Here is a 17,895-nt window from a genome sequence, read left to right on the forward strand (position 1 = left end):
TCAACACTGTCTGCGGTCAAAGTACACTGACTACACTCAGAACAGTGCTGAGCAGTTGCATCCTTACAAAGAGGATCCATCAGGTTATCCTACTTAGTGACACTCACCATTAAGATTACCCATTTGATTGGAATGACTGACTTCCCATGTAGGTTCTCCTGTAGGGGTAAGAAAGTGTGACCAAATGTTGCAAGCTTCCATTCTACTCACAGTTATATTAATGAATTCACTAATTAGCATTCTTGTTTTTATGTGAGTATTTCAATCACTTGTTAAATATAAATAAATTTGGGACACTGAGGCAGGAGGATTGCAAATCTGAGCCCAGCCTGGGCAACTTAGTAAGATCCTATCTCAAAATAAAAAATAAAAAGGGCTAGGGGTAAAGCTCAACAGTAGAGTGACTCTGGGTTCAACTCCCATTATGCCCTCCCCCAAAAAATATATATGTTTATTTATTAAAAGATATAAAAATATATTTTATATATGTATATACATATACATATATTCTCCCACATAATTCTGATGATTTCTGGACTCAAAGAAAAACATTCACAGGTATAAACCTAAAAAAGTTAGGTTTATACCTTAAATATGACCATCCATATCCAGGTTCTAAACATCTATGAAGCTCTGCCTTTCTTTATGACAGCTCTATTTTATCTAAAATCAAAACACACATTTTAAGAGAGAAAACTAACAAATTAAAACAGACAGAAGGTTTTGACCAGGAAAGTAAAAAGTCTGGGAATCTATGATATTTGAATGAATTAAATGAAGATGCTTGGTTTAAATCCCCAGCACATAAATAAATAAATAAAAGCTAAAAAATACATAAATATAGTTATCTTGGAACAAAGAGGATATACAATAGGCATCTACAAGTATCACTCTTGTGATATTTGTATCATACTTTAATTATCTTTAATTCTATGATAAGAACCAGTTGAAAGTTACATAAGGAAGAACTTTACGATTAACGATGTCCTGTGCCTGGAACACAATAAATGCTCAACAAATTATCTATTATCTGCTTTAGGATATCTATCTGCTTTAGGATATAAAAAGTCATGAAAGACACATGTAAAAGACACTGACAGTAGTTGAGAAGTCAAGGAAGGCTTCCTTTAAAGAAAGAATGTAACTGAAGAGGTGAGTAGGAGTTATGAAAAATAAGGGAGAAAACTAAAAAGCCCTATATCATAAAGGAACCCTGAGATTCTATGCCATCCTAAGAAGTCTGGCAGAAGGTGATGGGAGTCATTGGAAATTTTAAGTGTGGGAGTTATATAATCAGATTAATGTTTTAGAAGAATCCTGTGGCAGCCAACAGGAAGATGGATTGGAAGAGGGCATGACTGCTCTAGTAATTTGATACCTAAATGAAGATACTGGCACTGGAAAAGCAACAAAGATAGAGTTGAAGGGGTAGCAAGGTGAATTTAATAATTGACAGTGTGAGTAATAAATGAAAAGTCAAAGATGATTTCCAGGATTTCACTAGGTAAAGAAAAATGCCTTGCACTGAGAAAGGCAAGAAAAGCTCTGGGAAGGGAGAACATAAAGTCAACTCTGGACAAACTGAAGCCAACACTAAGGAGTATCAAGTTCAAGAGAGAGATGTGAGCTAGATATATCAGTTTGAAAGTTACCATCACAGAGAGGCCATTGAAGGTATCATAATATAAGAGATCACTCACACCCCCAGAGTGGAGTGAGAAGAAGAGGACTGAGGCAGAAGGCTGGAGAACACCAATCACTTAAGGGAATTCAAATTAGCTACTTTGTGACTTGACAGAATTTAGATATTCAGGCAAAGATTAGACATTTACTAGTTAGGTATCATGCAGAGGGAATTTACAGCAGAGAATTGTACAAGATGACCTCTACAGCATCTTTCAACTCTGAAAATGAATCAAAAGCTTCAATATTTCTGAGAAAGAACTTTTTACTACTATTACAGAAAAATAACATCATGGGTAGTTTACACTTTGGCTTTTTAGTCAATAATAAAAAACAACAACAAAAAATAAATTCTAATGGAGAAATGTTTGGTTGTTTTCATAAAATTGTTTTCTGAAAGAGATGTAGTAATTGGTTTACTTGGACAGGGGAATATAAGTACCAGATTTAATTTCTACCCTATTTTTCCTTCTGTGGGTTCAATTATATTCTTGGTCAGCTTGAAAAATGCAATTTTACTAGAATCAAAAACACACATTTCTATTTATTCTTACTTTTACTTTCAGCCACTTTCTGCCCAACTAGGGCTGTACATACTCTATGGATTGAGATCTTAAATCTTTTACTTTTTTACTACATTTCAGAAATGTACCTATAGTTTCCACTAATATTTAAAGCATACTGGTTTCTTTTTCTCCTTCTGCTCAATTCTTAAAAACAAAATTTTAAAAATTAAATCTATATTGATTGAAACAAACTTTTTTTTTTTTTTTTTTTTGCCAAAACAATATGCCCAGTGTATTTTGAGACAGGACTGCTGGCAGTTCAACTTAATCCAGAAATATGGCACTAGTCCCACAAAGTAGCACCTAGAATAGGTATTAGAGGTACTTAAGCTCTTTTAAATATGTACTTTTCTTCCTGTCCCACCCAATGCCTCCCCCACAACTCTGCAAGCCTTCTTTCTCCTCTGTTCTTGTCTTTCACTTTCCTCCTGACAGTACCCATAGTCCATAAACTTTTACTATTACCAGTAATAACACTAAAGTTAACACAGCTGCCAACCCTGGCCTTGAAATATAATGGATATAATTCTAACTGGAGTATACCATTAACTTTTTGGTTGTCCTTAGAAAACAACCATATTCTGTTTCAGTGGCTTAATCCACAGGATAGAAAAACTAACCACTCTAGAAAGTAAATTTATGTAAAAGACCTCTAATGCTTTTTAGCTCCAGAAATAAAATATAGCTCAGAATCATGGTTTACATATGCAAGTCTCTGCATGACAAAAAAGGGGGAAGGAGGGGTGAAGCTAGAGACAATGTTTGACACAATTTGAAGTTTAAAGTCATGCAATGTTATTAAATTGTGTTATTTTAAAATAAAATAAGGGTCAGGGAAGATTAAGAAAAAAATCAAGGCTAGAACTACAATGAAAGGACTTCGGGTATTACAGTATTATAGTCCTGGGAAATTTCAGGGTTCCATAAAACCCTATGGAAAAGGGAAATAATTATGTTCCTACCATAATCCCCTCCCTCAAGTCAAGTACTCTTGAAACTATGCTTTGATGCAGCATTCTCTTTATACAATAACCCTGGTGGCTCTAGGCATTCATTCAAGAAAAGGAGCTTTTGTAGATTTATTCTTCCCTTTATCTCTTCAGCTGATAGTATCATTACTTTTGGTCTTATTTCACAAAATGGAAGCAAGAGAAAATTTCTCACTGGCACTTTACTTGCAGACTAGGAATGAAAAACAGCAGAGATGCTTCCAGTACGCCTAAGAGGCAACAGAAAAGCTTCCTTTCAAAATGTCAGAGTACTCAAGCTGGATAAAATAAACATCAAAAAAGCACAACAAATAAAAGGTTCATTTATCCTCTCCAGCCTCATGCCCAACACTAAAACAATCCAGGTTCTTGTGGCTCCCTAAATGTGCTTTAGTCTCTTACATCATTATGTGATAACATCTTCCTGTGGTTTGTTGGCCTAAAAAACTTCTCCTTGCTCTTCAAGTCTAAGCTCAAACACTATCACCTCCTGAGGAAGCTTTTCTCACTTTCCCAATGGGTGCTCCCTTTCCTTAGATGTTCCTCTCAGTGCTCCTTCATTATAGCAGCTGTGCTCTACTCCAACTGCTTCTCTAGCTGTGAATGCAACTCAGCAGTCACCTTCCTCCTTTCTGAAGGAGTACCAAGTCTTTCCATCCCCATGTCACCTAGGGCACTCATAGGTAATTCGTGAGTAAAAAAAAAAATTCCCTAAGTCTAAATTGAAGTTGCAACTCATATTCATTCCAGTCTCTCCTTTCCAATATCATCTAGTTCAGAACTTCATTACCTCCTAGATTATTTAAGTTAGTCCCTTCACGGTCTTCCCATTTCTTTTCTCTCTTCCTTTGAATGCATTCCATATGCACTACTACCACTATAATATTACTAAAGTACAACTCTATTCGAATGTACCAGGTTGAGCAGTTGGTGATATAGAGAATAAAAAGCTGAAAAACACCTTTCCTCTAGTCTCAATGGGCTCAAATCCAATAGGACAGAGAGAAAAGTAAACAATATATAACTTATCAAGTACTACAGAGAAACACCCAATTTACGCTAATCCCTCCACCTGGCATGTCCTTCACTCTGAAATGATTATTTCATATAGGAAGCTTTTTCCTAACCTGCCTCGCCAAGAGTAATCTCTCCTACCCCTACTTCCACAGTGCTGCATTGTACCGGGTTCACTTGATGTTTTGACTATGTCCCTATGGTTTTGAAACTCACATTTTTTTTTCTTTTTCCCAACATTCTCCTCCCTGATCTTCTCCTCCCTCATCTCTCCTCCCAAATCTCATTTTCTATGAATCATCTCTATTCTGCTGATGGGCAGAATCACAGCCTTTGAGACAGGAGTCCCCAGTGTTTCTCCTTTGCTAGCAATATACTGTCTTTCTCGTTTTTCTCAAAACTGTGTCCTCATTATTGGATTGACTTTGGAGACAAGGACCAAGCTTTTGGCAACACTGTTGCCTATTTATCACTTTTTGTTTGAATTACAATTATTTGTACCCATACATTATACCTCTTGCAGTATTGAATCATTCTAAATGGAAGAACAATACATTTACTAGTCTTTGTTTTGTCAGGTAACTAACACAGTGCCCTGCAAACATTGATAAATGTTGAATTATGATGATTAACCACACTAAAACATTATGAGTCTGTGATTCCTTTAGGACTTGCCAGTATTAAGAGTATCAATGGGGCAAGTACATGCAATTCAGTACTAAAATTTTTCCACTCTAGCCATAAAAATAGAAATTCTGTTTGGCTAGATAATAGTGGACATATGGAGAATATCCTCAACCAGACTGGAAAGATGTGTCCAAATGAAATGGATTTCTATTACAAAGACACAACAAAGGGCAACTCCCTTGTGCTATAAAACTAGGCAACCAATCCCTGCTGACAAACAGAAAAATCATGAAGGGCAAACAATGTGTGGAGTTTCCACAATGGGGGCAAGTCCATGAGCAAAAATCACTCAAAGTAAAAATGTCCACAGCTATTAAAAATTTAAATTTAATAAAACAAGATACTGGCATGATAGTTCAAAACTGGATCATTAAATAAGTTCTCAATCTCTCAAAGAATATAACTTTCCAGAAGTAAATTCTTGGGGCTTATCTATGCTTTGAATTTCATATGCAATTTCCTACAACAGGGCTACTACAAGGTATCTTATCAATACCTTGTTGGAATCCTCAATTTTATTTTGCATGTAGGAAGGAATTAATTTATTTTAATTTTTAATGTTTATATCTGTCTTTCCTTCATCCCACTTCTTCATCATAATTGTAAGGAAGCAAGCAGTTGAGTACAGGATAAGGTAGACAGCAACTTAACTAAGAACTGAGGACGTTACATTTCATGATTTAAAATGCAGAGATAAAACTCCAGCCTCATGATTTTGACAAAAGCAAAAACACAAAGTCAAGGCTCAAAAATATAACACCTTTTAAGAAAAACACTAAGCTATAATGATATTCATCCACTCCTAGCTGGCTTAAATGAAGTCAGAACATTTGATTATATCATTTATTTCAGTATTAAAAACTACTGAGGACAAGAAACACGTCTCTTTTATATAGTCATCAGTAAACATTTTGCCTATAGTGGATGATGATAACTTAGCTACTAGGAAGACTGCTATGTCAAACATAGTTTTTATGTTAGTCAAAAGACCCAAGTTTAAATTCAGGTTTTGTTTTTTATTTTGGGATAAAATATTGTCAGGCAAGTCACTTAGGAGTTCCTTTCTACCTGTAAATAAATGTGACAGCCATATCCTCACTGTGTCTACATCACATGACTGCTATGAGGATTAATTTTTAAAAATGTGTAAGTGCTTCATAAAACTATCAAGCATAATACAAAGATAAGATGCTACTAGTTTTATTCTTAAAATAAGCTCTAAGAGCAAGTCCTCCTCTATATGAAATCTTAATATATAACTGAATTATTTCTGTATCCTTTTCCCAAGAAAATGTGTTTGACAAGCAAAACTATAAACAATCCCTAAAGAAAAAATTACCAAAAAAGGAGGGAAGAGAGGGAAGAAATAAAAGTCATGTGGGTAAATAAATGGCAAAGGATAAATTTTTGTAACAAAATAAGAATACTAGAGAAAACAAACCTGGATCTTAGGATCAATTTCCAACTCTACCTTTTACTATCTATTCCTGGGACACTAGCCAAGTCACCTCCCCTCTCTAAGGTCCAGTTTCCTCATTTGTAAGAAGAGATAATTCAGCCAGGCATGGTGGTGCATACCTGTAATCCCAGCAACTTTGGAGGCTGAGGCAGGATGATCACAAGTTCAAGGCCAGCCTCAGCATCTAAGCGAGGTCCTAAGCAACTTAGCAAGACCCTGTTTCAAAATAAAAAATTTTTAAAAGGGCTGGGGATGTGGTACACTGGATAAGCACCCCTGGGTTCAATCTCTAGTACCTGCCCCCCCCCCACCAAAAAGAGATAAAAATTCAAAGGGTTCCTACAGATAAATGGATTTATACATTTTTTAATATTTACGTTTATTTATATATAAACTTACATAGAGATAGTACTTAGCATTATATCTGCTACACAGTAAGTAGTAAGTACATAGTTACTGTTGTTTATAAAATTATTTGATATGGACCCTGATGGGTGACCTTCAGGAAGAAAAAGGAACCAAAAATATGTAAGAGTGGATGATGATAACTTAGCTAAATCTATGTACTATGGAAGACAAATTTGAGAAATAAAGATTACATAAGTCATATTTCATATTAAGTATAAAAATTACTGTGTCTACAGGATTACTGAGGAATCCAGAGAAATATAGTAAAAATCTCCAACTCATAAAAGCAGAACAGTAATAAAGAAATAGGCCAAAACAGTAAACAACACCCCCCAAAAGTGTTCATTAATGTGTATAAAAGCTTGTCTGCCCCAACCTTTCATTTGTCTAAACTTTCACAGACCGAATGAAAGCTAGGTTCCGTACCAAAGATGCAGCAATCCTGCTTGGCAAAAATAGATGGTATTAGCAATTATGCACAGTCATTTTAGTTGCTGCCATCTTGTGCTTTATTGGAAGGAAGTGTGTTGTGTCTATGGTTGATCTGAGGTGTTAAATAGTATTAACTCCATCCTATTCAGGAATTGAAAAAGCAGTTTAATTGTTCCAGAAATAAGAAGGAATAAATTCCCCTTCCGAATCAGATGTAAAGATAGCAAATCACTAAAAAAAAAAAAAAAGAAAGAAAGTTTTCTGTGCATATGGGATTAGAGATTTACATATTATTATATGTTGAAAGTGTATGCCTGTAGAATCAGTAAGAATCAGCAAAAGATAAGGAAAACAAGAAACCTCTTTATGCATGTGGCCAAAGAATCAACATCAGTTTGGGTTGCCAAATGGTCTAGTGTTAATTCAGGGGAAGGCAAAGAGATTGTTCAAGAATTTAAAAGCTAAGCATGTTTTACCATTATCACAGGCCACAGACAATTAACAAGGCTAAGGGATGTTTAAATTTACACATCAATATGAATGGTCAGGTCACTAAATGACCTGTAACTGCTAAGCTAGTCTTCCCTAAGAGCGATGCAGAGATCATCTAACAGGGAGGCTAACTGCCCAAGTGGGTTTGCATTGTAGACAAAACTTTTATTGTGGGAAAAGATGCCCCCCAGATTTCTATCCACAAGGAGGTGAGAGTATGTCTAGTTTTCCTTTGATTGGCAAACTCATTCTCCTTTTTACTAAGAACAACCTTTCAAAACCAACCTGTACATACAGAAAGCTATAAATTTTTTAAAACAAAGAAAAGCTGTTATAAGCATCTCCATAAAATTACAGGCTGATGTTCTAGAAGATTTTGTCAACTGAGGATGGTAAATAGAAACAGTATACTACCACTACTAATTTAGGTGTGTTAAAACATACACACACACACACACACACACACACACACACACAAGCTTTCTGTTTTGCCATCTTTGTCTTATTTTAATATTACAAATATGTGGGCTTCAAATCCTGGCATAGTTCTGCTACTTTTCTCACTGGGTTTAAGCGTAATCAGCCATAAATTATCCTACTATAGGGGTTTTCTACCACCTCAGTCAAAAGAAGAACACAACTCTATTCCTTTGAAGAGTATGTCCTCCAGAACCCTGAGTATAGTCAATCAGGGAACCAAAGGAGCTGAAGAGACTGGATCTTACTAGACAGGTAAGGGTAGGCAGCAGCCCTACCACCATTCACCCCCATACTCATTAACTGTTTTCCAGTTTTTAGACAACCAATAACAAACATGTATTATTCCTGGAACTTCAGTAGTAACATCTGGACCATTCTTTCAACAACCATTTACTGAGAGGTCTGTATGGGAAGCACACATTCTACAGCACCAGTTACCTTACAACCCCAAGAATTTTCAAAGCTGCCCCAACATAAAGTATCAGTAACTGAACTTCTCTCATTTTATATATTTAAAACACTCTATTCAAACCCTATTTCAGCCATTGTAAGTACAGCTATTTGTGGAAATAAAACTGAAAGGGCTGAGATGATCATTCAATCATTAACTAAATTTCAACTTCATAATTCAATACAAAAACACAGTGCCAAATGTTTTTTAAAATTACAAGATAATATATACAATGATTATACTTCTTTCAAGGAGTTATAACGTCTTATTTCCGAATCTTTATGAGTACTGACAGGTAGTAAGCATTATCAAAAGTCCTACTCAATGGTTACATTTAATTGGTACCAAAAGAAACTTTTTAAAAAAATTTTTAGTTGTAGTTGCACACAATACCTTTATTTATATGTGGTGCTGATGATCGAACCCAGGGTCTCGGACATGCTAGGCGAGCACTCTACCACTGAGCCAAAGTCCCAGTCCCCAAAAGCAACTTTTGAAAATGGGTTAAAATACTTAACATGCTGAAAATATATTTTGTTTACCTAAATTTTCATTACTTTGAGTTGTTTCTAAAAAACTGATCCCAAAATTTAGATGATAGAGGAATGCATTTTCCCAATAAACCCTTTGAAACTATAGACCTGAGAAGAAGAATGAAAATAAGATAGCAAATAAGCTATAGATATAGATACAAGCCAGACGCCTGAGTTGGAATCCTGATTTACTTACTAGCTCTCTGATCTTCGTACTTCAGTTATTCCATCAACAAAATGGGAATAATAAAACACCTACTCCATACAGTTGAAAGAATTAAACTCAAGTAAATAAGTAATTTAAGGAAAGAATTTAGCAGCAAGCAGCATTATATAATGTTCCCTACTGACATTATCAACAAACCATCTACATAAATGCTTTTTCCTACTTAAAGCCTTCCTTACTTGCTCTGGTAGAATTTAATCCCTCCCTGCTTGGCTTCCTCATAAAGTGCATTTTGTATTATAGTTATTTGGGTGGGCCCATTTCCCTCCCATTAGGGCAGAGGACAAACCTTGAGGACAGAGACCACAGATCATCTACATGTACCAGGCAGCAAACACTGCCCACTGTTGCCTCTCACCTCCCACAAAAGGCTGTAAACAATAATACACTGTCAATTAGCAAACCTTTACCTGGAGACAGAAGGCTTATATAATCAGTACACAGAAGGAATGGTCAGACCTTTCTAAATATTCCCTTAAGATTTGAACAAGAATGTTCAAAGGGAGAAAGGAAAAGAAGCCTCACTAACCAATGATATCATTTTAATTTTAAAAATTTTCTTATGCCTTAACTTGCTTTCATTATCTCACTTAAAAAGCCCATGATGATTTAATATATATATATATATATATATATATATATACATATATATATATATATATATATATTTTAGTTGTTGATGGGCTTTTATTCGTTTACTTACATGTGGTACTGAGAATTGAACCCAGTTCCCCACACATGCAAGGCAAGTGCTCTACCACTGAGCCACAACCCCAGCCCCAATGATGCTTTTAATATAAAAAATATAGTAGCATACTTTCTGCATATGTCAAGTCTAACCTAATCATAACTTGCCCATCTGCCTGATTTTAAAGTAATCCTAGGAATGCTAGATGGCAATATGTTTGCTTAATTCACCCCACACTTATTTGTGTAAAATAAAATTATTTTAACATTACAATGAGATGCAAATCTTTCTGGTTTTGATACACACCCTGTAACTCCCTCTTGAAAAAGTGCCAACTTCTCCCAGATTACTGGTAAAGTAATTTCTAAAGTACCATCCAACTTTTCTAGGACAACAATACTCACCTTCCTCTGAGAGAACAAACCTTTTCTGAAAACAAATGGCCAAACTGAATTCATTGCTTTATCATTTTCTAGAAAGTAGAGTTTTTCCTTTGTTTTTGTCATATCCTACCTCTCAAAATTAAATTTTCAGCATAAAACACTTCTGAGAACTCCTACTTATTTCCACAAATAATCTTAGTTTCTATTCTTTTATTCATTTTTAAACAAACTCAAGAACAAAGTGCTAGAGAAGAATTGTATTCATTTAATGTAGTTTTTTCTAATTCTAATTTGTTAATTCCCCAATAGCAGGACTTTTTAAAAAAATACAAAAACTACACAAAACTGTTTCTCATTCTCATTCCAACATTCACATTCCAACAAAATGGGAAACATTATCAGCCATCTTAACAAGAACACAAGCTAAGTGAGGTCAAACCAAAAAAAGATTTTATCCATTGCATCTCTTTTGAGATTGGGATTTTTCAGATAAGTACTATAATACTGAATATGAACAAATATGTTTAAAAATTTAACATCATATTTTGGACTAATTACTTTATCCCCAAATAGTCACAAGAGTAAATAATCACATACAATACCTCCAAGACAATGCAGAGTATAATAATCTTAATTGTTTTATATATCCTGAGGCAAAGAGACAAAGGCCAAATTCAAAGCAGTTTCCAGTATCTTATATATCTAAGATCAAACAAATCAAAAATCTACTTTAAGTAAGCAAAATTGGGGTTAAGAACAAGAGACCCTCCTTTAAAATAGGGAGACCTGTTCAAATTTAAGCCCTCACGCCAAAAAAAAAAAAAAAAAAAGACAAGGTCTCACTCACCAATCCCTGTCTTAAAACCAAAAGGCACAATTTAAACCACTCAAGTTGTTTCCTCGGATTTTAGTAGCAATAAAGCTAATCCTCAGACCACTTCCAAGTAAGTGGCTTCTATCAAAACTTATCACAAGTTAGGTGAAACAGGCAAGAGCGCTGGTTCTGCATTTTAACAACTGAGCAACAACAAACAGTACCACACTTTTGGACAAGCTACTACTTTCAGCACCACCCCCACCCCCACCCCCACCTCCCATTTCTTTTTATATCATTTCTCCCAATTTAGAACCCGAAAAAGCGATCCTATAAAACAAAAGTAGCGTCAGAAAATGGTAGTCCACTGATTTTGATAACAAAAGTTTGTTCTTTTGCTGTCAACCTGGCAACTTTTTAAAGGTGAAACGTCGTCTACTCAATCAGGTATAATCTTTCCTACTCCCATGCTAAACAACCAATTGTTTGTTCTCAACACTACAGGTGAAAAAAAAAAGGGGGGGGGGGGGACGGGAGAAAAAGATGCTGAAAAGAAGGGTCTACGTTCCAATGGTAGGGACCGATTTCGAGACCAGTTTTGAACATTCCGTGGCTGCTGGCAGCTGGGCGGCTTTACAGTGTCTGAGAATGTTTAGCAATCTGACGCATCAGTTTTTAGGAATGGTACACAAACAGCCCCCACAACTCAAGAGCCATGCCCAGAATCCGTCCTCTCGGTGACATGGGCTGGAGGGCACGGGACGGGAGACAGGGGCGACCAGGAGGGCATCCGCGACATTTGTTATTGTTTGTGAAAACCAGGCAGCGACCTGAAGTGGGGTGCTTGGGGGCCGAGGAGTGAAAGAAGAAAGGAACAGGGAAGGACAAAAATTCCTCCCCGGGCTCGAGGCCACCTCTTCGGACACAGGGGCCGGTATCACCCCGGGGAACAAGAGGGCCAAGGCCGTCGCCAGAGCTTCCCGGGAGACATTTCCAGCCCCGAAATAAGCTCAGCTTTCCCTGGACACCCAAAGACACAGAAGATCTCCTCCAGCTCTCTCTCGCAGAGTTGGGGCGGGTGCGGCAGCCCGGCCCCCAGAGCGCTGCATCCGCGCACTCACCTGCCTCCAGTCGCGCCCGCGGCCGGCTCAGCCTCCGCACGGACCGCAGCCGGCCGGGCGCCCCTCCGCTCCAGCTGCCCGCTCCGCCCTCGCCCCGCCCCCGAGAGGCGGGACCTGCGGCCGTGCCGGAATCTCGGGGCGGCCGCCCTGAACTCTCGCGAGCCCTCCCTCCTCGGCTTCTCGGTGGCTGGGCTGGTCCAGCTCGCCCTGACGTCATACGCACCGCAGCCGGAAGCAGCCTTCTGTCGTCAAAGCGGGTCCCCGGCCCCGCCCACCTCCTCCTATTGGAACTTAGACTGGGAGGTTAGCACTACCTTTTCTTATCAGCCTCATCTCACTCAAAACTCGCTTGAGAGTGGCTCATTTTGTTGTAACATTACTTACATGTCCTAAATGTCGTCAGAGTTTTTCCTCAGTACTTTACAATTCTCTATTAGAAATAGAGAAGGGTTTAGAAATCACAAATCCACACCATTTGCAGATTAGGAAATTGTACTCAACAAAGATGGATTGGCTGACCAACTGCCCAGTGGGTGGCTGTGGGGACTAGAAGCCACCCAAGTTCCATAACTCTTCCATTTCATCATGACTGAACTCTAGAGTCTTGAGAGAAATTAGGATTTGGAAAGGGCGCAAAAAGGGCTGGGGATATGGCTCAAGTAGTAGCGCGCTCGCCTGGCATGCGTGAGGCACTGGGTTCCATCCTCAGCGCCACATAAAAATAAAATAAAGATATTGTGTCCACCTAAATCTTAAAAAATAAATATAAGAAAGAATAGGCCCCAAGTAAACGGGAGCATGCGTAGAAAACTTGCTTGAGTTATCTCAGAAAATCTGAACTATACTAAATGATAGTCTTTAGTGTTGAGCTACATCATTTGAACCTGAGAATTACACTGGGCATAGTGGCACAGTGCCTCAGGAGGCTGAGGCAGGAGGATGCGAGTTCTAAATGCCAGCCTCAGCAACTCAGTGAGACCCTGTCTCTAAATAAAAAGTACAAAATCGGGCTGAGGATATGGCTCAGTGGTCTAGTGCCTCTGAGTTAATCCCCAGTACCAAAAAAATAATAATAAATAAATAAATAAAAAATAAGAAGAAGAAGAAAGAAAGAAATTAACAACTTACCATAGATCTTAGCAACCTCATTTTATGATTTTTTTTTTCATTCACTCCTAAGTTAAAATTTTTCAACTTTTTCCTTAAGAGAAGTAGTGCTAGCTTTTTTGAAATCTCAAATTGCCAAAGTTGCTACTCTTGCATTTTGGGGGCTATTAAGTAAAATAAGGGTTACTTGAAGACAAGTATTTGATGACAAGTGATACCTTAACAGTTAATTTGATAACTGAGCGAGCTACTCATTAATGGGCAGGCAGCATATACCATGCAGAAACCCTGGACAAAGGAAGGATTCATTTCTGGAATGAGATAGAGTGGAATGGTGCAAGATTTTATGACGTCACTTAGAATGGGATGCAGTTTTAAATTCATGAATGGTTTATTTCTGGAATTTTCCAGTTAATATTTTTGGACCATGATGCTGGCAACTGAAACATGGGAAAAGAAAACTGTGGATAAAGGGGTATGGGTCTATTATATTTAGAAAACAACTTTCTTGTAGGATGACTCATGGAAATGACGGGAAAATGATGCAGTTTGCATTTGGGGACAAAACTGGCCTTTGGGCAAGCCATATAAGAGAATCACTTCCAATGATTGTTGACAAACGTATCCCTAAGAATATTGAAAGTTTTATATTAAAAAGTTTTATATTGAAAGTTTTATAAAATACCCTTAGTTTTTAGACTAGTAAGACAATATATTAAGCTAGCATAGTGCTTGTAGAAAATATGATTTTAAAATGCCAATCATTATCTTTAGGTTTACCAAGAGTTGATTACACATACCTAAGTATTAGGAAAAAATCATGACATCATTTCTTTCTCTTTTCTTATACTCTATGCTTTTTCATACATAGCTTGGGAAAAGCTCCAGTCTGGTAATAAGAGTAGTCTTCAGGGTATCAATTCCACTTACATGGTCATTTTGAGACTCAAATGACAATTGTCATATGCAAGTGTAGGTGGTTTAACTGATAAAAAAGACTTGACAGAGACCTATATGCTTCTTTCCCCGTACTGCATACATACACGTTCAATTCAAGTAGGGAAGATGGAGAAGTTTATAGTTTGTTTTATAGCAAATTTGGGTGTGCCGTGCTTTTTTCACAACACTGGGATAATATAAACTATTCTATATTATCAGACTAGATTAAAGAAAAAGCTTTGACCACTAGTTTATTAATTGAGACTATTCTGAACAAATTAGCTCAGGAGGTTGTTGAAGTTACCTGAACTGAAACACATTAAGAGATATGTATCCTTTGGCAAGTTTCGTGAAGCCTATGGATCCCTTTACAAAATATATTCTGAAATGAGTAAAATAAACTGCATAAGCCTACAAGACAAATTGATTATATTAATATTAAATTAGCAAAATACTAAAAAGTGAATTTGTGATATAGTTATATAGCAGGTAGTTCTTAAGATGGCTCCCAATGATCCTTACCTTCTGATATTCTTGTGCAATTCCTTCTTTTGAGTGTGGGCTGGACCTGTAACTTGGAGAAGAGAATACAGTAAATGTGACGGGATTTCATTTTCATAATTAGGTTACCAAAGACTCTGGCTTTCATCTCGCTCACCCTCTTGGTCTCACCTGCTCACTCTGATGGAAGCCAGCTGCTCTGTTGGGACCTGCCGTATGGAGAGGCCCACATGTCAAGGAACTGTGAGAGATCTCAAGTAAAAAAATTACCAAGAAGTTAAAGCTGTCCAATAACCCATAAGGAACTGAAGTCTGCCAATAACTATCTGAATGAACTTGAAAGCAGATTCTTTCCCAGGTGAGCCTTGTGATGACTATAACCCTGCCTAACCCCTGCACTGAGAAACCAGATGATGAGCTAGCAGAGCCAGCTAAGCCAAGCCCAGATTCCTGGCCCACAGATCCTCTGAGATAATAAACATTTGCTGTTGTTGTTATTGTTGTTGTACCAGAGATTGAACACAGAGATGCTTAACCACTGAGCTACAACTGAGCCCTTTTTATTTTTTATTTTGAGAAAGGGTCTCACTAAGTTGCTTAGGGCCTTGTTATGTTGCTAAGGCTGGCTTTGAATTTAGAATCCTCCTGCCTCAGCCTCCCAAGCTTCTGGTATTACACAGGTGCCCTACCCTGCCCAGCTAAACGTTTGTTGTTTAAGGCAAAAACTTTTGAGGCAATTTGATGCACAGTCATAGATAACTAAAAGAGTTGTATATTTGCTTCTTTATTAACGCATTAAATAACAAGATCAAGACCCACAGCAGTTTTGCAGTAGTGATATACAAAAAGAATATTTTGAGATATCTGTAGCCATCTTTAATGTGGTAGAAAAAAATAAAGTCACAGGTATTGCTAATATTTCTGTGGTTTCCTGCCTACATTCATAATGGAAGAAATATTAATTTTTGGTAAGGATTGAGTGAAAAAATATAAATATACACAAAATACATGTTAAATAGATGAATTGCATACATACTTTTTATATTTATTTTTTTTCATCAGTAGGCCAAAATTCTTGACTACATAATAAATCATTCGTAGGAACATTTAAAATTATTTTCACCAACTTTCTCAGATATTAGAATTAAAGTTCAGATAATTATTTACAGGTATCAGGAATGTATCATGACCATTGCTAATCTTGTTACCCTGTGGTTTAATATGAATTCTTATTCTTTTCCTCCATTTATTCCCTTTTCTCCAAGTCTATGCTAAATATATATAGACAAGCTAAAATTGTAGGCCGGAAAGAGAAAAATCATGGTGAAAGCCTTTCTGGTACTCAATTCATCTGATTTTTTTTAAGCACATGAAATATTTAGCTCCTTTGCCATAGGGACTCAGGAGTATTTGGCCCTCCTAGGCCTACCACATAGTAAATAGCCAGTGAATGGCAAATAGCAGTAGTAAGTAACAGAAGGAAAAGTGTTAATAAAACACTTCCACCAAGTACATGAAGCTGCTATTCTATGTACAATTTTGTAACTCTGGAATATGGACAAAGCAAGAGTTAGAGGATAATGTATCACTTTAAATGCAATTAACATGAAAAAATGAAAAATAAATGAACCAAGCTTTCAATTCAGGAAATCGGAAAGAAAAAACAAAATTAATCCAAAGAAAGTAGAAGGATATAAAACTTAGAAAAGAAGTCCTTCCCAGGGTTCATTGTCCTTATGTTTACCAGGTAATGTAAAGCTAATAATCATTCTCATATAAACTACTTATTTTTAAATGGATATAAATTATGTTACGATTAACTATTTCAAACACAATTTCAAAAGATTAAGGCAGAAATTAATTGCAGTTTAAAAAAAACTGACTAATAGCACCAAAAGATTATTCTTTGAAAAGTCAAGGAAACAGGAAAATCCTTGTAGGACTAATCCTGGGGGAAAAGGAAAAGACACAAATTGTAGGAATAATAATAAAGATGTAACTAAACTACAGATATGGAGATTTTAAAAAGCACAAAAGATTATGGTGTATAGCGTTACACAAATAGATTTGAAAAGGAGGAGATAGACAGAAAATGTGCTTTTCAGTCCTCCTGGAATGCTGTCCTAATGGAAATCCATTAAATTTTTTTACTGAGGATAAAATGGCAATTTGATGGGATAAAAGAAAAAAAATGAATATGCCTTTCAGGTTTGACACTAAGAGTACCTGACTCCTGCTTCCTGTTCTCATCACTGAGTTTCAAAGGCACTCTAGTCCATACCAGACAGCTAAGTGCTGTTGAGTTTGTTTAAAAATAAAGGTCCTAGTCAATAAGCTGCAGGGGCTTTCACTGGATTATTTAATAATACACATGATAATCCATTAATACTATAATAATACACATGATAATCCATTAAGACCAGACTATATTCTGCAAATCACTTTATAAATCAGGAAACCACAAATTTTCATTGATACCTGCTCTAATTTTTAACTGAGTTTGAGAGTTAGCTTTGCATCACTGTAACAAAATACCTGGGAGAGACAAGCTAAGAAGGAAAGGTTTATATTGGCTCACAGTTTGGGAGGTTTAAGCCCCTGGTCACTTAGCCTGTTGCTTTTTGACCTGTGGTGAGGCAGTACATCACGGTGGGAGTATGTGGCAGAGTATGTGGTACCCGGGAAGTGAAAGAGAGAAAAGAGGAGGAGCTGGGACTTCAGTATCCCCTTTAAAGATGTGCCCCCAATGACCTAAGTTCTTCCCACAAAATCCCATCTCCTAAAGAAATCACACGGTGAGAGGGGAAGAAAGAGAGAAGTAAGTCTTTTGGAAAATTTTCTTTTCCTTACTTGAAAAAATGAAATTTCTCTCTTAAAGACTCATCCAGTCACACCAGACCTAACCCACTCCTATGAGATGGC

At 36.8% G+C, this 17,895-nt stretch overlaps 1 protein-coding gene across 1 annotated transcript in view; it reads right to left on the reverse strand.

The window, feature by feature from the left end:
- Stk38l (serine/threonine kinase 38 like) overlaps nt 1–12,504 on the reverse strand; it is a 78,858-nt gene extending 66,354 nt beyond the window's left edge. The window contains exon 1 of the mRNA XM_027934259.2: nt 12,427–12,504. The gene's annotated coding sequence lies outside the window, so the exon portion shown is untranslated. The remainder of the gene's footprint in view (nt 1–12,426) is intronic.
- Nucleotides 12,505–17,895: the final 5,391 nt, after the last annotated feature.

Source organism: Marmota flaviventris, chromosome 3 (assembly GCF_047511675.1).
Source record: "Marmota flaviventris isolate mMarFla1 chromosome 3, mMarFla1.hap1, whole genome shotgun sequence".
Classification (NCBI taxonomy): Eukaryota; Metazoa; Chordata; class Mammalia; order Rodentia; family Sciuridae; genus Marmota; species Marmota flaviventris.